We start from the raw sequence: 17862 nt of genomic DNA, 5'->3' as shown, positions 1-17862 counted from the left end.
ATATATATATATATATATATACACAGTATATACCAACATACTTTATTATTTTCTTTAGCTTTTTTATTACACAGGATTCATTCATATAGCACCAACAGTTTGTTGAGCACTTTTTGTTCTGTTTTTTTTTTTTTAATGTAGGATCTCATTGCTAACCTACTTCTGAAAATGCCAGCTTCCTGGTTGACATATTGGCAGTGTGGTTTTTAAACACATTTCTGTCTCTTTAAAGCTGAACTCCATGCAGCAATAAAATACTATGGCATTATGAGAACTATGGCCTCAAATTAAAAGAAAATATGTGTTGCAGCACTTAATTATAAGTGCATCTGATCTTACATTTTGATCTCAGTTCCCTTGTTAAGTACCATTTAGGCCTGCCAGTGTATTCCACCTAATGCAACTTCCTGTGATGGTGTGGCAACAATGCTGCACTACTTCTAAATTCAAAGCAGAGTTGCCACTCTCATTTAGTTGTGCCTGCTATAACTACAGTGATATGAGAAGATGTTGCAGGGGGCATGGCTACCTGGCTAGCCAGCTGGACACACCTAGTGCTACCCACTGCTTTTTAGATTTACATTGCTGTCTCTGTAGATGAAGCCATCTCAGTCTGAGCTGCAGTGCCTGGGAGGGGGCGCATGTGAAAGACAAATAAAGGAGGATTTGCCTCGGTCAGAGAAAGTAAAGAGCATGTTTTGTTTACTTTATGAGGCTTGTGCATCACATAGTACCTGGATTTGGGGCTTGTTTATACTATGACAGAGGAAACTTTAGATGAACTTTAATTATGTGAACTATTCACAAAGCTGCTGAAGGCAGCCGAGTGAATAACCCAGCCGAAATGAAGTGAGTCGAACGCAGTTCGGCTATTCACTTCAGCCTTGCATGGCTGATTTCAGCCACACATCGGCTAAAATCAGCTGTACATTGGCTGCCTTCGGTCAGCTGAACATGATCTGCATGTTTGGCTGAGCCAAAGTGCAGAAGCAGTTTGACTCAGCCAATCCAACATTTGGATCGGCTGAGCCGAAGCTCCGGCAGCTTGCTCCCTGCCGTTCGCCCCTATTTTCATAGGAGCCGAACGGCAGTGAGTGTATAGCCAAAAGCCGCCTTCAGATGACCTTTCTCCACGCTTTGGCTATCACTACGCCTGAAGCATATTCTTTCGGCTCGGCTGAGCTGCTCGGCTGCCTTCTGCTGCTGTACGGGCTATTGTGAATAGCCCGTACAGCAGCCCTTTAGTTCGACTGAACCGAAGGGCTCAGGCGTCCGAAGGAAGCTGAAGGGTCAGCCAAAGCTACAGCTGGATCCTTTGGCTCTTTTGTAAATAACCCTCTATGTGTGTTATGCATTCTTTTGAATACAACTGGTGTAAGTAGCTGAATTTGACTTGAATAATGGAAGGCCAGGACTGCCAGCCACTTAAATGTGCTGCATGCAAATGTGTTCAGAAAGAACATGCTAACAGACTAGAGAATAGAGTGAGCTGAAGATGACCTCATCAGTCTGCTGCTGCTCTTTTACTGTCCAATCAGCAGTTTATTTAAATGTTTCCAGTAGTTTATTTTAATGTGCATTTGGGGAAGGCTAGTCAAAGCCAAAACAGAAACTTATTAGCTTATTAGCTTGCTGGATTTCCGGCAGGTCAACAGGTATAATCAAATGTCTGCTGGACACCTGTTTAATGAATAATTATACTCACCTGTCGTTGAATTCTTGTTAATTATGATTTTGTTGTCAAAAATTTAGCTTTGCTCCTATGACTTTCATTGGGTTGTATTTATGGGGTGTATTTATGGGGTGTCATTGGGGTGTATTTATGGGGTGGAAAAATACTTTGTGTGTGCAAATTAACAAATCTTGGTTGCAATTAAAGGCCCACATTTGTGGGAGTATTTTTTAGTATAGTGTCCCATAGAAAATGTTGTTTATGAAAGGAAAGTAAAGGTTTTCTGACAAATCTGTTGGGGTGTACTCATTTATGCTGAGCATTATACACTGAGCGGCCAGATTATTATGCACACCCCATCAGTACTTCGTTGGGCCACGAGATGACTCAACGAGATGACTCAACGAGATGACTTTGTTGGGCCGCCTCGTGACTCCACAAGATGTTGAAAGGTGATGCGAGGAATCTGACACTGCACTGTTGCCCTTCTGTATTCTTGTACCAGTCTTGCCACTCTCCGTTCTGCCCTAACATTGACTGGTCGCTGACGGCCACAATTTGCACATTCAGGCCCAGATTTTCGGCTGACAGTCCAGTCTTTAAACACTTTAATAACAGCTGCTCTTGAACGTTTAACGAATTCTGCTGTTTTGCTGATACTCGCTCCATGGCTCCGAGCGCCAACATCCCACATTTAAAGGCTGTTAAATTGCGTTGTTTACCCATATCTTCAGAAAAAAATCACTTCTACTGTCGTGGTAAACAACCTGCTTCCCTATTTATAATGGTCTGGCCCTCTAGCAACTTTAGCGCAAAATTCTTGCTAATTATAGCTAATTTGCCTACAAACGTCAGGTGGTCATAATAATCTGGCCACTATATATATATTTTAATTTATTTATTTTTTTAAACTTTACCTTGACATACATTTTAAAAGGCAACAATGAAGAGCAATTAAAATGGAAGCGTAACATCTAAACCCATATGGTACTTTAGCAGTCTTGATGTGGATGACAAGCTCAGACACGTGCAAACTAATAAAAGGGCTGGTTATAATTCTGCTTCAGTAATGATAAGATTCAGCCTCTGTGACTGTCTAATGTCAGACCCGGACACACTCTGGGAATCAGTGTCCTAAACTGATCTTTAGATGACAGTGTAATTTTCTAGTCTTCAAGCTAGCCAGTAAATTGTGCCATTTTAATGTTATACTGTATAAACTTCTGCCTGAAAGGAAATAAAAATGTTTGTTAAGGCATATTGTTCATGTGCATCAATTTTAGTGCTTTTCCAAGGACCTGGGCAGTTTCTGCAATCTAAGAAGTATTGTTGCTTTTACACCTCTATGCTTTTTGAGACTCCAGTTCAAACTTTATGTGTCATGTTGTCAACATATTAAACATTTACGCAGCGCTGAATGCAGCCCTTGACCTGTGCTTGTTGTGGTCTCATTTTACCTATCAGTACTTTTTTGATGTTAAGTCCAATTTGCACAAAGATTGAATGTGTTAGCAAAGAGCAATATCCCAGCTTCTGATGTTTTATACATACATGAATAATATCAGTATTTAACTCTATCCAGCCTAAATTCTAACTTCGAGGTCATGTAAAGCCCAACTCAAGTCACATCTGTCAGAGTTTTATTACACTCTGGCAGGGGAAAATCAGAATTTAAGATAAGCTATTCATATCTACTGCTTTGAAAGCACTGGCATTAATTCTTCTATGTTTTGTGGAAGCTTTGATCGGGCTTTAATAGAATGGGAAAAAGTTGGAATCTCTGTGCGTTTATTGCTGTTTATATTTGTCCGACTCCTGTGACTCTCATTTCATATCTCGTTGTCAAAGGGAAATAGGACAGCAATAAAAACTTACTTAAAGGAGAACTATGGGGTCAGTGTTTTCCCCCATAGTTCTCCTTAGGGTAACGGGAGGACACAAACTAGCGTCCTCCCGTTACCCTAAGCTCAGTATACCGCGAGCTACAGCTCGCGGCATACTGAGACGCCGCAGCCGGAGCGGATCCCGACATAGATGACGGGATCCGCCCAGCTGCGTGAGTGACAGCTGGCTCTGCCTATCTAGAGGCAGAGCCAGCTGTGCCCGCCCCCCTCCCCCGTCCGTTCCGCCAGTCAGCGCTGGCAGATCGGAGCGGGGAGAGGGGAATCCAGCCCCTCCCCCTGTCACGGCAGAGAGCCGTGACAGGATCGAGAGGTGAGTGAACCTGGTATGTGTTCGCTCACCTCCCGATCTACTGAGCCGACCTGTGACAGTCTCATTGTCACAGGTCGGCTAGAACTATGAGGTGTTGTCAAAAATCACTCTCATAGTTCTCCTTTAGAGTGACATTAAACCCTCCGATTTTTTAACATAAAACAATACTGTAATGTGTGCCTTACTGTAATCCATGGTAGTTCCCCTTCTCTTGCTGCTCTTCCTTTTAAATCCATATCTCTTCTCTGCTGGGCAGAACTTCTGTTTTGCAGCAGACTGCCTTGTCTCTGGAATGGATACATGGGGGTCTGTTCATGAAGCTGCTGAAGGATCTGGCCGCAGCTTCGGCCAGATCCTTCGGCCATTGGCAGGCCGACAGCCTGCTTCTGACAGCTGGGCGGAGCCAGCCGTGATCTTACGGCTGGCTCTGGCCACTTTCAGAGAGATCAGCGTCCCTGGTTACCTGCTAACCAGGGACACTGATCTCCAAACAGCTAACTCTCCCTGGCGCCCCGGGAGTCTCCTGCTCCCGGCCACCAAGGAGAGAAAAATGGTTTTTTTTTTTTTATATTCTGACATCGCTCGTATCAGAATAAAGAAAAAAAGACACAGTGGTGTTTCTCTCCCTGGCAGCCGGGATCGGGAGGCTCCCAGAGCACCCGGGAGAGTTTTTTCTTTCTTTTTTTTTGACAGCAGCAGAGCCGCCTGACAATAGGAAACTATTGGGCGGAGCTAGCTGTCACTGCTAGCTCCGCGCAATCGTTTGCTATTTACTTTTTTCACTTTTTTCACTCTTTTTCTGTTCTGCTCGGTACCTCTGAGGGACCGTGCAGAACAGCCGAGCCGAATGCCGCCGAGCAGCATTCGGCTATTCACTCACTTCTGTTCGGGATCTTTAGGAATAGCCTGAAGAGCAGTGAGTAGCCTGCCGGAGATTCGGCTCAGCCGATCCAGATATTGGATCAGCTGAGTCTAACTCCTTCTGCACTTCGGGTTGGCCGAACATGCTGAGCATGTTCGACCGACCCAAAGCCACACGAAGCAAGCCGATGTACGGCTGATTTCAGCCGATGTACGGCTGAAATTAGCCGTACCAGCCTGAAGTGAATAGCCGAACACTGTTCGGCTCACTTCACTTCAGATCGGTCATTCACTCGGCTGCCCTCGGCAGCTTCGTGAATAGACCCCATGGTGTCTGTGTGTAGGTTCACAACCTGAGCCAGCACTACAGGAAGAGGCACTCAGCTGCAAAGGGAAGTTCTCCCCCAGCATGAGAACAGATACAGATTTAAAAGGAAGAGCAGCAAAGAGAAGGGAAAAAGGAAGAGAAGGATATTACAGTGTTGGTTTATGTTAAAAAATCTGATGTTTTAATTTCACTTTAAGTCCTAACCTGCCCCATTGTATTTAAAAATAAAAGACAATGTTGGGGACAGTTGGGGACAAGTAAAACCCCTATATTGTTCTATTGCGCAACGATCTAGGCTGACAGTCACACTCTCAGAGACTTTTGGGCTCTTTTCAGTGGTCAAAAACCTAAAACTTGTGACTCACAAAATTGTCCATCAACACAGACACAGTTACTGGAGGGCAACTTCTTCCCCATGAAGCCTTCCCAGTTCATATGCAGGCTTCTTCCAATGAGATAAATAGAGAGATAGACAGATACAAAGATAGATAGATAGATAGATAGATAGATAGATAGATAGATAGATAGATAGATAGATAGGAAAGATAAATAAGATAGATATATAGATAGATAGATAGATAGATAGATAGATAGATAGATAGATAGATAGATAGATAGATAGATAGATAGACCTAGTTTAGTATCAAAGGTGCAGGATTTGCTGCTATGTTGGGCCCATGTAATATGGGCCTGGGAGTTCAAGCTCAAAATGAGTGATGCACTAGTTTATAATACACCTGCTCAATGAGAGACACCTGAGCTCAATTAACCCCTCCCCCTAACAAGAGCACTGCAACCTGAGGGAAAAAAAAAAGGGAACAGTTTAAAAAAAACTGACAGAAAAGGAAAAAGAGTTTTACTTGTTTATGTCCTGCCATTATACAAATGAACAACTAGGTAGATACACTCATGGCCACAAATATTGGCACCCCTGCATTTCTGTCAGATAATGCACCACTTTGCACAGAAAATTGTTGCAATTACAAATGTTTAGGCATTCTCATGTTTATTTGCATTGGTATGACCCAAAAAATTGAGGAAAAAAATCCCAACCTTTTACATTCCACGCAAACCTCCAAAAATGGACTGGACAAAATTATTGGCACCCTCAATTAATATTTGGTAGCACAGCCCTTGATATAAAAAAATAACTGAAATCAATCGCTTCCTGCAACCATACATGAGTTTCTTACACCTCTCTACAGACATTTTGGGCCACTCTTCTTTCGCCAACTGCTCCAGGTCTCTCAGATTGGAAGGGTTCCTTTTCCCAACTGCTGTTTTGAGATCTCTCTACAGGTGCTCTATTGAATTCAGATCTGGACTCATTTCTGGCCAGTCCAGTACTCTCCAGCGCTTTCTCTGAAACCATTTCTCGGTACTTTTTGATGTGTGCTTTGGGTCATTGTCCTACTATAAGACCCATGACCTCTGGCGGAGACACAACTTTCTGACACTGAACCCTAAATTGCACACCAGAATTATTTGGTAGTCTTCAGGTTTCATAATGCCATGTACTCAGTCAAGACATCCAGCGCCTGAAGCAGCAAAGCAACCCCAAAACATCAGTGAACCTCTATCATGTTTGACTGTAGGGACTGTATTTTTTTTAAAGGCCTCATTTCTTTTTCTGAAAACAGTACAATGATGGGCTGCACCAAAAACCTGTCATTTGGTTTTGTCTGTCCACAGCACATTCTCCCAAAAGGATTTTGGCTTCTGCAGGTAATTTTTGTCTAACTCCAATCTGGGGTCTCCTACCATAGTGTCCCTTTTCATTCAGATGGTGAAGTATAGTGCGAGCTGACAGAGTTGTGCCCTGTGCGTGAAGGTCAGGTTGAATTTGCCTGGAAGTTGATCGAGGGTCTTTATCTACCATTTGAATAATCCTTTGTTGCAATCTTTGATCAATTGTTCTCTTTTGTCCACGTCCAGTAGAGATTAGCTACAGTGCCATGGGCTGTAAACGTCTTGACAATGTTGCACACAGTGGACATAGGAACATCAAGATCTCTGCAGATGGACTTGTAACCTCGAGATTGTTCATGCTTTTCCACAAAAACTTGGAATGCAATTATTTCTTGCAATTTGGAAGATGTGCCAATAACTTTCTCCAGTCCATGTTTGGAGTTTTGCATGGAATGTGTCAGGTTTGGCTTTTTCTTTCTCCACTTTTCTGTGTCATACCAATACAAACAAAATAAATAAACATGAGAATGCCTAAACATTTGTAATTGCAGCAATTTTCTGCACAAAGTGCTGCATTATCTGACAAAAATGCAGGGGTGCCAATATTTTTGGCCATCACTGTATATATACTGTGTATATGGCTATGGTTCAGCTGAAAGGTAGAGGAGTCAAGGACTTATTTTAGTTGCCAGCTTGGCATTTAAGGACTTTCCACCCATGTATATTTAAAAGAATCCCCAAGCAGGGATTTTAAGCATCAAACAGACTAACATTAGCTTGTGCACACTTACTGCTCCCTTGCAGCATCACAGTCTAATAGGGGAGAAGCACTGCTTGCACAGGGTGGCTGCCACTGTGGAGCAACGTCCACCTGACTCCACTGAGTCATGTGCTTGCTCTGGTGCCCTTTTCAGTGCTGGACCAAGCATTAAATGCTTAATTTCACAGTGACAGTCTGTAACATACCCCCCTCTATTTCGAGCCAGGGGTTGAAACAAACAAGCCCCAGAACAACAACCCACTTCTTTTAGATCAAAGGTAAAAGTTTTCTTGTGAATACATTTCTATCAGAGTGGGACATCCTTCCACACACTACCATGCTGTAATGGGGGTTCTACCCCCATTATACCACAGTAATGTCAGGAATCTGCTTGTCCGCTCCAGGTAGGGAGGTATCTACAGAGGGAATATACACAGTTGGGTGGTTATATCCCACAGCAACCTCACAAAACACCAACTCTTCTGTAATCTGATACTTTGCAGGCACCTGTCCTGACATCTGGCATTTTTTATAACCAACCAGATAATTATCAATACTTTTTTTTTTTCAATTCTGTTTTTTATTGAAAGAAATGTTTTTTTTTTTTTTTCAGATATAAAACAAAGGTACAAAACAAGTAACATTGTCATACATTAAGGGGTAATACAATCAAGGAGTGATGTGTTGTCATAAAACAATTGAACCATATGAATTCCCATTACAGCTCCCTGTCATAGGCAAAAAGCATAGCTTCTCTGGTACCAAGCCAGGGCCCGTTCCCAAGGTGAGCCAAGGCAGGGAAAGGATGGTATATAACCACTCAAGTCGTCGAGGCATGGAGCCCTTTATGGAGCCCATAGCCCGACATGACAGGTATAATGTCAGGGGTGCACAGGTATGACAACGTGAAGAAGAAAATGGAGAGAGGTAGGGAAGGAAACAAGACAGGGGAAGGGTGGGTGGGCAGGGTATTTTCACACTCATGCCGTGGATCTTAACTGCTCATTAAAAGTTGGTATTCGGTTGATTCAAGAAACTCAGTCCAGTAAAACCATGTGGTGGAGAATTTAGACACTGTGCCCTTTATGGAGCTAGTGAGATCTTCCATATGTTTAATATCGTTAACTCGCTGGAGCCACTGCCGTACGGTGGGCGGCGACAACTGTTTCCACAAAAGAGGTATACAGGCGTTCACCAGGTATACAAGAACGGACCGTCTATATGTCTTTAACGGGATGTTATTGTGGTGTAGAAAAAAATAGGCTGGGTCTAATGGGATTGGTCTATCAGTAAATTTCTGTATTATGTCCCTGACCTGGGTCCAAAAGCCCAATAGCGATGGACAGGACCAAAAGATGTGGTATATGTCAGCCGGCGAGGAACTGCAGCGCCAGCAAACGTCTGGTACTTCAGTGAAGATCACATGGAGCTTATGGGGAGTTCGGTACCATCTAGTCAAAATCTTATATCCAGTTTCCTGGTATCTGTTGCAGATAGACGACCCCAGGGTGAGCCGCAGGATCCGAGACCTTTCATCAGGGGTAAACTGGGCCCCAGGTCCCTCTGCTATCTCTCGAGGAAAGGTAGAGGTTGATCAAGATCCGGGGAGATAAGTAATTTGTAGCATAGAGACAGTGTTTTAGAAAGGGGGCCTGTTGTGTTGCACTCTCTCTCGTACGGTGATAGCGATCTGGAAAAGAGACTTGGCGAAGGTAGTGAGGATAGGTAGTGTGCCAGTTGGCGTAGTCTCCAGAAGCCCAAGGTTGACAGAGATGGGTCCGAAGTTAGTTCAGAGAGAGTGGGCCACGCGGGTCCCTTGAGAAAGTGGAAAGCTCTGAACTTATCCTGCTTCCCCAATTGGCCGCGTCCTGTATGCCGGGGGAGAAGTCCCGATAACTGGGTGTAACAGGGATGGTGAGGTCGATATTCCTTTGTATTTGAAGGCCAATTTGGCTACTTTCAGAGTGGGGCCAATAGTAGGGTGTAGCTGGAGGTGTCTCGGGGCGGGGCGTGTACACCAAGGGAGGGTCTTCAAAGGAATGAAGGAGAAGGACTGTTCCACCGCGACCCAAGCCTTGAGTTCCCCGTGTCTACACCAATCTATGATCCGAGAGAGATGTGCCACGAGGTAGTACAAGTGGATATCTGGCAGCGCCAGGCCTCCATGAGGCTTGGGACGCTGTAGAATGGAGTGCCGGATCCTAGCTGGTGCCTGGGCCCATATAAATTTGGTAATGGCCGATTGAGAAGATGCTAGGAATGCCCTCGGAATAAAATTTGGGAGGGTCTGCAAGGAGTATAGGAGCCGTGGAAGTACATTCTGCTTAATGATATTGCATCGACCAGTCCAAGAGAAGGCTAGGTGAGACCATTGTTGGAGGTCTGATCTTATTTTCTTGAGTAACGGGGGAAAGTTAAGGGAGAAGGTATCATCGAGATTGCGTGGTATTCGCACCCCTATGTATTTAATAGAACAAGTGGACCATTGAAATGGGAAGTTGTGCTGTAGTCTAGTGTATGTCACCCATGGGATATTAAGGTTGAGGGCCTCCGATTTCTGGCCATTAATGTGGTAGTTGGATAGTTCCCCGTAATGTCGCAGAGCCGCTAGGAGGTTGGGAATAGAGATGTCCGGAGATGAGACGAAGAATAGAAGGTCATCTGCATACGCAGCCACCTTATGATGCCCGTCTTGCAGGTGTATTCCCCGAATATCTGGGTGTGCTCTAATCGTGCAGAGGAGAGGCTCCAGTGTGAGTACAAAAATAAGTGGGTAGAGCGGGCAGCCCTGTCTGGTACCGTTAGATATTCCAAAAGAGTCTGATAACACACCGTTGATTCATACTCTAGCGGAAGGGGAAGAGTATAGGGATGTTATCCAGGCAAGCATGTGGGGACCCAATCCAATGTGCTCCAGTGTAAGCCGCATAAAGGACCAGTCGACCCAATCAAAGGCTTTTTCAGCATCTGTTGATAGGAGAAGACATGGTTGGTCTTCTGACATGGCTGAGTGAATGAGGTTAAGAGCCCTCGTGGTGTTGTCTCTTGCCTCACGATGGGGGAGAAAACCTGATTGGTCCTGGTGGATTATCAAGGGGAGATATGGAAGGAGGCGAAGGGACAGCACCTTCGCAAATAGCTTAGTGTCCATGTTAAGGAGTGAAATGGGGCGATAGCTGGGACACAACAGAGGGTCTTTATCAGGCTTTGGTAGAAAGGGGATATGAGCAGACAGTTATAGGGATGTTATCCAGGCAAGCATGTGGGGACCCAATCCAATGTGCTCCAGTGTAAGCCGCATAAAGGACCAGTCGACCCAATCAAAGGCTTTTTCAGCATCTGTTGATAGGAGAAGACATGGTTGGTCTTCTGACATGGCTGAGTGAATGAGGTTAAGAGCCCTCGTGGTGTTGTCTCTTGCCTCACGATGGGGGAGAAAACCTGATTGGTCCTGGTGGATTATCAAGGGGAGATATGGAAGGAGGCGAAGGGACAGCACCTTCGCAAATAGCTTAGTGTCCATGTTAAGGAGTGAAATGGGGCGATAGCTGGGACACAACAGAGGGTCTTTATCAGGCTTTGGTAGAACGGTGATATGAGCAGACAGGGCATCAAGGGGGGCCCCCCTCTCCGAGGTGATCGAGTTCAGTGCTTGCAACAAGTGTGGATTAAGGATACTGGAAAAGGTTTTGTAGTAGGAGATCGGAAACCCATCGGGGCCTGGGGCCTTGCCAGTCTGTGTCTGTTTGATGGTGGATTCTAGCTGTTGAGAAGACAAAGGGTCTTCTAAGAGAGGTACGATGTCAGCAGATAGACAGGGGAGGTGTGAGTCCAATAAAAATTGTCGGATACGCTGTTGTCGTTGAGATAGGACCTGGGCTGAGGGAGGGCGGGGAAGGTTGTACAGAGAGGAATAGTAATCTCGAAATGCCGCCGCTATATCCTCCATTAAATGGAGAGTGGTGTCCGTGGAGGACTTGATGGCCGGTATAAACGTTTTCGAGCGTTGATGGCGGAGTGCCCGGGCCATTGACCGGCTGCAGTGGTTGCCATACTCATAGAAGTGTCGGCGGCATTTCGAGAGGGCTGCTCAAGCTTTCGCAAGGCACAAAGTGCGAAGCAATTCCCGTAGTCTAGATAGGTCAAAGGATGTTACCGGGTCTGGACATCGTTTATGTATGAGTTCCAAGGAATTAATCTGGGACAATAAAGAGCTGATTTGCTGTGTTCGCTGTCGTTTAAGTCTAGATCCCATTCTGATAAGAGTACCCCTTATATACGCTTTGTGATCCTCCCAGACCACATATGGGGAACATTCCGAAGGGGTGTTCAGAGTGAAGTAGGACCGTAAATCTTGGGCTAGTTCAGATGCAAGGGTGGGATCAGAAATCAGGGATTCATTCAGGCGCCATTGCCAGGAACGAGGAGTATCTGGACCCCAGTCCACGAGTATCTCAATGGGGGCATGATTTTCCCCCCCCCCACTACTAACTGTCCCTCCCTGAATTTGTCTATCCGCTCTAAAACCCGATCCAAGAATGTGAGCTGACTTTGGTTAGGCAGGTAGACATTGACCAAGGTAACTAAAGTGGCACCGATCCTCCCTTTAATCATAAGCAATCTGCCCTCCTCGCCGGCAAACATGTCAAGCTGGGACCATGGGACTGACTGAGACAAGAGGATGCAAACCCCACGGGATTTCTTATCTGGGGAGTAACTATGCTATACCGTGGGGTAGTAACGATCTCGGAGTGTAGGGGGTTTAACCACTGAGAAATTAGTCTTCTGGAGGAAACCTATTTGAGTCCGCTGACGGTGTAGCTCAGAGAGGATCATCCTCCACTTTTCAGGTATATTAAGGCCTCTAACATTATACGAAACCAACTTTAGTGGGGTCATAACGGTGTGAGAGATGGGGGGTAGGGACGATGGGGGGGAGACACTAGGGGTTGAGAGGTGAAGAAATGAACAGTCAGTCGGCAACCGGCTGTAGGGAAGAGGGGAAGTAGGTAGGGAGACAGAAAAAGAGTGGAAGAGGCGGTGAAGCAGGAAAACAACTAATGGAAGCGAACAGCTGCTTCTGAAATACCCTCACAAGGGTGAACACCCAAGGAGAGTAGGGCCTATTGGGGGAAGCAACCAAAACAAGGGATTCGGAGGTATCCAAACGCTCCAGGCACACAACTTAACATTGTTCCACCTGAAGGTACAAACTTTCTTCTAATTACCCATGTAAACTGTAACCCTGCATGTTAGGGGCATAGTTATATAGCCCTGAAAGAGGGAAAGCCCACAAAGCGCTTAGTCACCGAGAAGTTCACCCGCCCTGTCCGGTCCACCGGTTCCGGCGGAACAGAAAGGGGAGGATACATACAGTATCTATCTACCTCGTGCACTTTCACAAGGCCGCCACGAACCATCCCCTGCAACTTGTGTGACCCCCCCAGTGACGCGAGCCACAGGGGGGGTGGTTGGCGGTTACCACTAATACCCTCCGAACCCAACCACATGCGTAAAAACATCACCAGCGCCTGGTACTGCAAATATGATATTGGTACATGTGTACCCATCGCACACATAGGAACATAATCATGCATGTATAAAATAAAATGAACATCGGCAATAACGCTAAACAGTAACGGTAACATTGTGAAATGTACTGTAAAATATCTCGACGCCAAGAGGGGTCACTCACGAGGTAGGCATCTCTGGTACGAGCTGTGTCATATGGTACCCCACATCAAGGCCCCAATGGACCTTGAATGGGAGAGTTCACTCATGGGGGGGTCCTTTAGAGCAGGATTTCGGGGAAGTTTCTCATTTGGCATCTGCGTACAAAAAGGATAGAAAAAACTGTTACGGTTCAGGGTGCATGGGCCGTGGCGGTGAAAGCCTTTCCATCCAACGGGTAGGACGGGGGTGGGCCCTCCCGTGGGCCCTCCCGTGGGCCCTCCCAGGGGTTCCATTTCGGTTATGTGAAGGGGCAGAACCTCGTGGAGACCGGGAGCGTCGTGGGGGCAACACTGTATCCAGGGAAGGCTGCCCGGCCTCCAGGAAATGGAACAGGTCCGGTAGAGCATCTGGGGACCGCAGGAGGAAGGTTCTTTCCGATTTCCGGATAATCAGGTGAAAGGGGTATCCCCAACGGTAGGATGCTCTGATAGCGTCCAGCAAAGGTTTCAACATACGTCTCATTTGCAGGGTATGTCTGGACAAATCCGGATAAAGGTGGATGGAGGCTCCGTCAAACTCAATGGAGCCTTTGCGCCAGGGCTGACGCATGATTTCTTCCTTGAGGTTGTAGTGATAAATGCGACAGATAACATCTCTAGGCCGCTCAGCATTCTGTGTTCTAGGACCCAGGGATCTGTGAGCCCGGTCAAGCTCTATGGCAGTATCAGGGGGGCGATCCAAGAACAGATTAAAGATGACCTGTATGGTGGCCTTCAGGTCAGTCGCATGGGTGGATTCAAGAATCCCTCTAACGCGGACATTATTGCGCCTGCCTCGATTATCCTGGTCATCTAGTCCTAGCATCAGAGGTGTCATCTGATGATTAGCGGAGGATTGGCCTTCCTCTAACTGCGTGATCTTGCGAGTCAGCTCTACCTGGGAACGTTCAAGTCCCACAACTTTGGAGGAGACAGAGGCGATCTCTTCCTTAACTTCAGTGATCGCTTGCTTATAGGCAGTTTCAATACGGAATGTAAACACCTCAAAATCAGATTTAGTGGGCACCATGGCTGCTAAGTCTGCTTTAGTAGGGAGAGAGCATAGCACAGCCCTGGGATCGGCAGTAGTCATGTGGAATTGATCATGCTGCACGGGGTGCCAGTTTCCAGGGGGGCATAGGGAGCCCAGCTGTGGATCCGATTACCAGGAGTCTGAGGAGTCCCCCTCCACCTGTGGAAGAGGGGGGGAGGACCAGTCCATCTGTCCCTGGGGCAATGGTGGCTTAGGGGGGCACGTATTGCTGGGTGGGCGAGGTGGCAAGGGGAGAATGTCTGATCTGTAGCCCTGTGGTCCCCTGAGTCCCACCGGGTCTCCGATCTGTGTGGCCGGGGAGAGCTCATTGATTGCTGTAGCAGCGGTGGGGGCCGTGGGCTGTGGCATGAAGGGCTTGCATGACAATCCAGCAGGGGTGACATGGCGGCCTGGCTCCCTCCTAACTGATCATCCAGCGCCTCGGGGGACATGGCTCCAGGGGATAGCGGGGATGAGGGCTCACCGTGGACCCTGCGGTCTAGTCGGATCTGCCGCTCTGATGCCCCTGGTCCCGCCACCAATGGCACGTCACGTCCTGGCGACCGCGCCATAGGAGAGTCCGGGGATGCGGTGTTGGAGGTAGGCCGCATGTCTGTGGGGGTGTCTGGACGCACGAAGAGCTTCTTAAAGCTGTCTTCGGCGTGGACCGCTGCCCCTTCTGCTTGCCCTTCTTCGACATGGGTGGATTAAGAGGTGGGGGATGATGGAAAGAGTGAGGTAAGTGGTAAGTCGGGCCCAGAGCTTCAGGGTCTCACTCCTCACGCGTCCATGGCTTGGCCACGCCCCTTTATCAATACTTTTACCTGTTGTGAACCCTTGCATGACTTGCCAGTCTCCACATTTAGCAATTGCCGTATCGCTCTGTGCTTCAGGGGCTTTTGTGGGTTTACCTACTTTTAGGTTAGTGACCACAATCTCCTGAATCACACTTGTGCACTTTCACAAATACCTCTTTGTCTTTCAATATAGCCTTTTTAACTGCCTACAGGGTTATGGAAAGGATTTCTGCCATTTTCTCATCATTGCTCGGCCCTTTCATCTTGCCAGGGTTATCTGCTGCTGCAGCGAGTATTTCCTTGACCATCTTGTCTTGAATTGTATTGTGATTGTAATGTCTTCCCTATATTGTAAAGCGCTATGCAAACTGTTGGCGCTATATAAATCCGGTATAATAATAATATAATAATAATATAGATTCAGCAGCACCTCAGACTTGAATAACAGAAATGCTTTCTAAAACACTTTTACACAGAGAGGTCTACAACATATCTGACTAAAAGTGACATTAAACCCTCAGATTTTTTAACATAAACCAATACTGTAATGTGTGCCTTACTGTAATCCATGGTTGTTTCCCTTCTCTTTGCTGCTCTTCCTTTTCAATCCTTATCTCTTCTCATGCTGGGGGAGAACTTCCCTTTGCAGCTGAGTGCCTCTTCCTGTAGTGCTGGCTCAGGTTGTGAACCTGCACACAGACACCATGTATCCATTCCAGAGACAAGGCAGTCTGCTGCAAAACAGAAGTTCTGCCCAGCATGAGAAGAGATACGGATTTAAAAGGAAGAGCAGCAAAGAGAATGGAAACAACCATGGATTACAGTAAGGCACACATTACAGTATTGTTTTTTGTTAAACAATCTGAGGGTTTAATGTCACTTTAACAGTCCTCTGAGATGTCCTCCATATCCAAAATTACCTGGAAGAAACTCAGAAGTGTACTGTGAGACCTTTTCTTTTTCATTACTGTTAATAAACCTTGTGGCCAACAGTCCCAATCTTGTCCATCTGTGCTCCAGTTATTGGTAGTCCATAGTACCAGTCCATCTGGTAGAGGAGGAGACACAGCTGAACATTTAACACATTACATATAACTGCAATCATTCCTTTCACAAAGGGAAACCCCAAATCCATGTTTAGGCTCCTCTTGGGCACCTTCATGAGGCCAAGCATGTGGAGAGACTCATTTGCTGAAGTTCCATAGAATGTGCTTTTTAAAGGGACCTCTTCAGAATGCTGTGTAGCTTTGTCCATAGCCAACACAATAGGCTGGTGTTCTCCCAGATCTCTCCCAGTGCTGCATGCTCGGTTCTTTCATTTAGTCCACCGTTGCGGGGCAACAGCATGCTCCTTCTGGGTCTAAAAACTCTCTCACAGCACTGAGAGATGACTTACCTTTCTCCATAGATGGGTCACTGGTGTCAACAAGCATTTAAACCATTACATGACATACTTTTGAGCTGGCTTATTCTCTTGTCTGAGCACATGTGGGGCTGGTCCAGTTGGTGAAAATCCCTCCAGTTACTGAACTCACTCCATTTTTGCACCAATGTCCTTTTTTGAGAGCCCCATACTGCAGTCACACCAAATACAAAGTCCACAGCACTTGCTCAGCCAGCAAAATGTAGCACTGTTACATTATGGGCTTCTCTCAGGTTATCTCTTGTAGGTATATCGTGCCTGCCACACAGACCATGCTGTTTCAATGGCACCTTAGCATGAACAGTTCATCACACCAGAAATATTTTTTGCAGATTTCTCTTTTTTGCCTTTTTCTTATGTGTGAGTTTAGCTCAAGGGCAGAGAAGCCAAGGACTTGATGTTTAAGGACTTTTCACCCACATTTATTTAAAAGAAAAAAGTCCTTCACATCAGAAATTTCTAAGCAGAGGTTTTCAGCATCAAACAGAGTAAAGTATCATCAACTCTTTCAGCCTTCTCCCTGTCTTGGGCTGCTCCAACCCTCTAGTCTGTCACCACACAGACTATTACACACTTCTACCTGTGGACACTTGCTTCTCCTGGGTGAGGATCACTGGCTGCATAGGGGTGGTTGCCTCTTGTGGATCAATGCCCACCTGACTCCATTGAGTCTTGCACCTGATGCAGCACTCTCACAGTGCTGGACCAGGCATTAAATTCCTCTTTTCACTATATATATATCTATATATATATATATTTGTGAATTAATTAGCTACCACTTAAATGCTTAAATTGGCCTTAGTTTGTGTTCTTGTAAGGACATTAGATTGTAAGCTCCTTTAGGGTCAGGGACTGAGGATATCTTTAATGTCATAGCATATGCATACATGATATGATTAGGGTGGTCTTTTTTCATCAGTTAACATTTCACCCACATATTTTAAAGCTTATTACTGCATTCAGCTAGAACCGGTTTTTATCAAATCAGCTATTAATGACTATACTGGCACTTAAATTTCAATTCACTGGAGATTTGTGGCCCTACCAGCCTTCATGCTCATTAGTTTCCCTTTTTCCTTCTTTTAATTAACCATTCACCCATTTTTAGCAGCAAGATTAATAAGTAATGAGAAAAAGTTTTAGGTAAATGGTATTTTTTTAAAAAGAAAAAGTTATCAGAGATGTAAGTTTGATGCTTGTCGGAATAAATATGCAACAGATTAGCTTGTAGCAGTCTGATTTATAAAAATTGCTCTGCAGTTATGTGTGTTAGGCTAACAACACATGATTTGTAACAATCATTATACATTTCAACTTTAGAATTTCAACAGTTCTAACGCCACATTGTTGTGGCTTGGTCCGCTTAGGAAAATC

The 17862-nt window shown here is 45.7% G+C and overlaps 1 protein-coding gene across 1 annotated transcript in view; it reads left to right on the top strand.

The window, feature by feature from the left end:
• ARAP2 (ArfGAP with RhoGAP domain, ankyrin repeat and PH domain 2) overlaps window positions 1–17862 on the top strand; it is a 235860-nt gene that overhangs the window by 143986 nt on the left and 74012 nt on the right. The window lies entirely within an intron of this gene.

The sequence above is a fragment of the Nanorana parkeri genome, unplaced genomic scaffold (assembly GCF_000935625.1).
Source record: "Nanorana parkeri isolate BGI_ZX_2015 unplaced genomic scaffold, ASM93562v1 scaffold511, whole genome shotgun sequence".
NCBI lineage: Eukaryota > Metazoa > Chordata > Amphibia > Anura > Dicroglossidae > Nanorana > Nanorana parkeri.
This window is presented reverse-complemented; position numbering and strand designations above follow the sequence as displayed.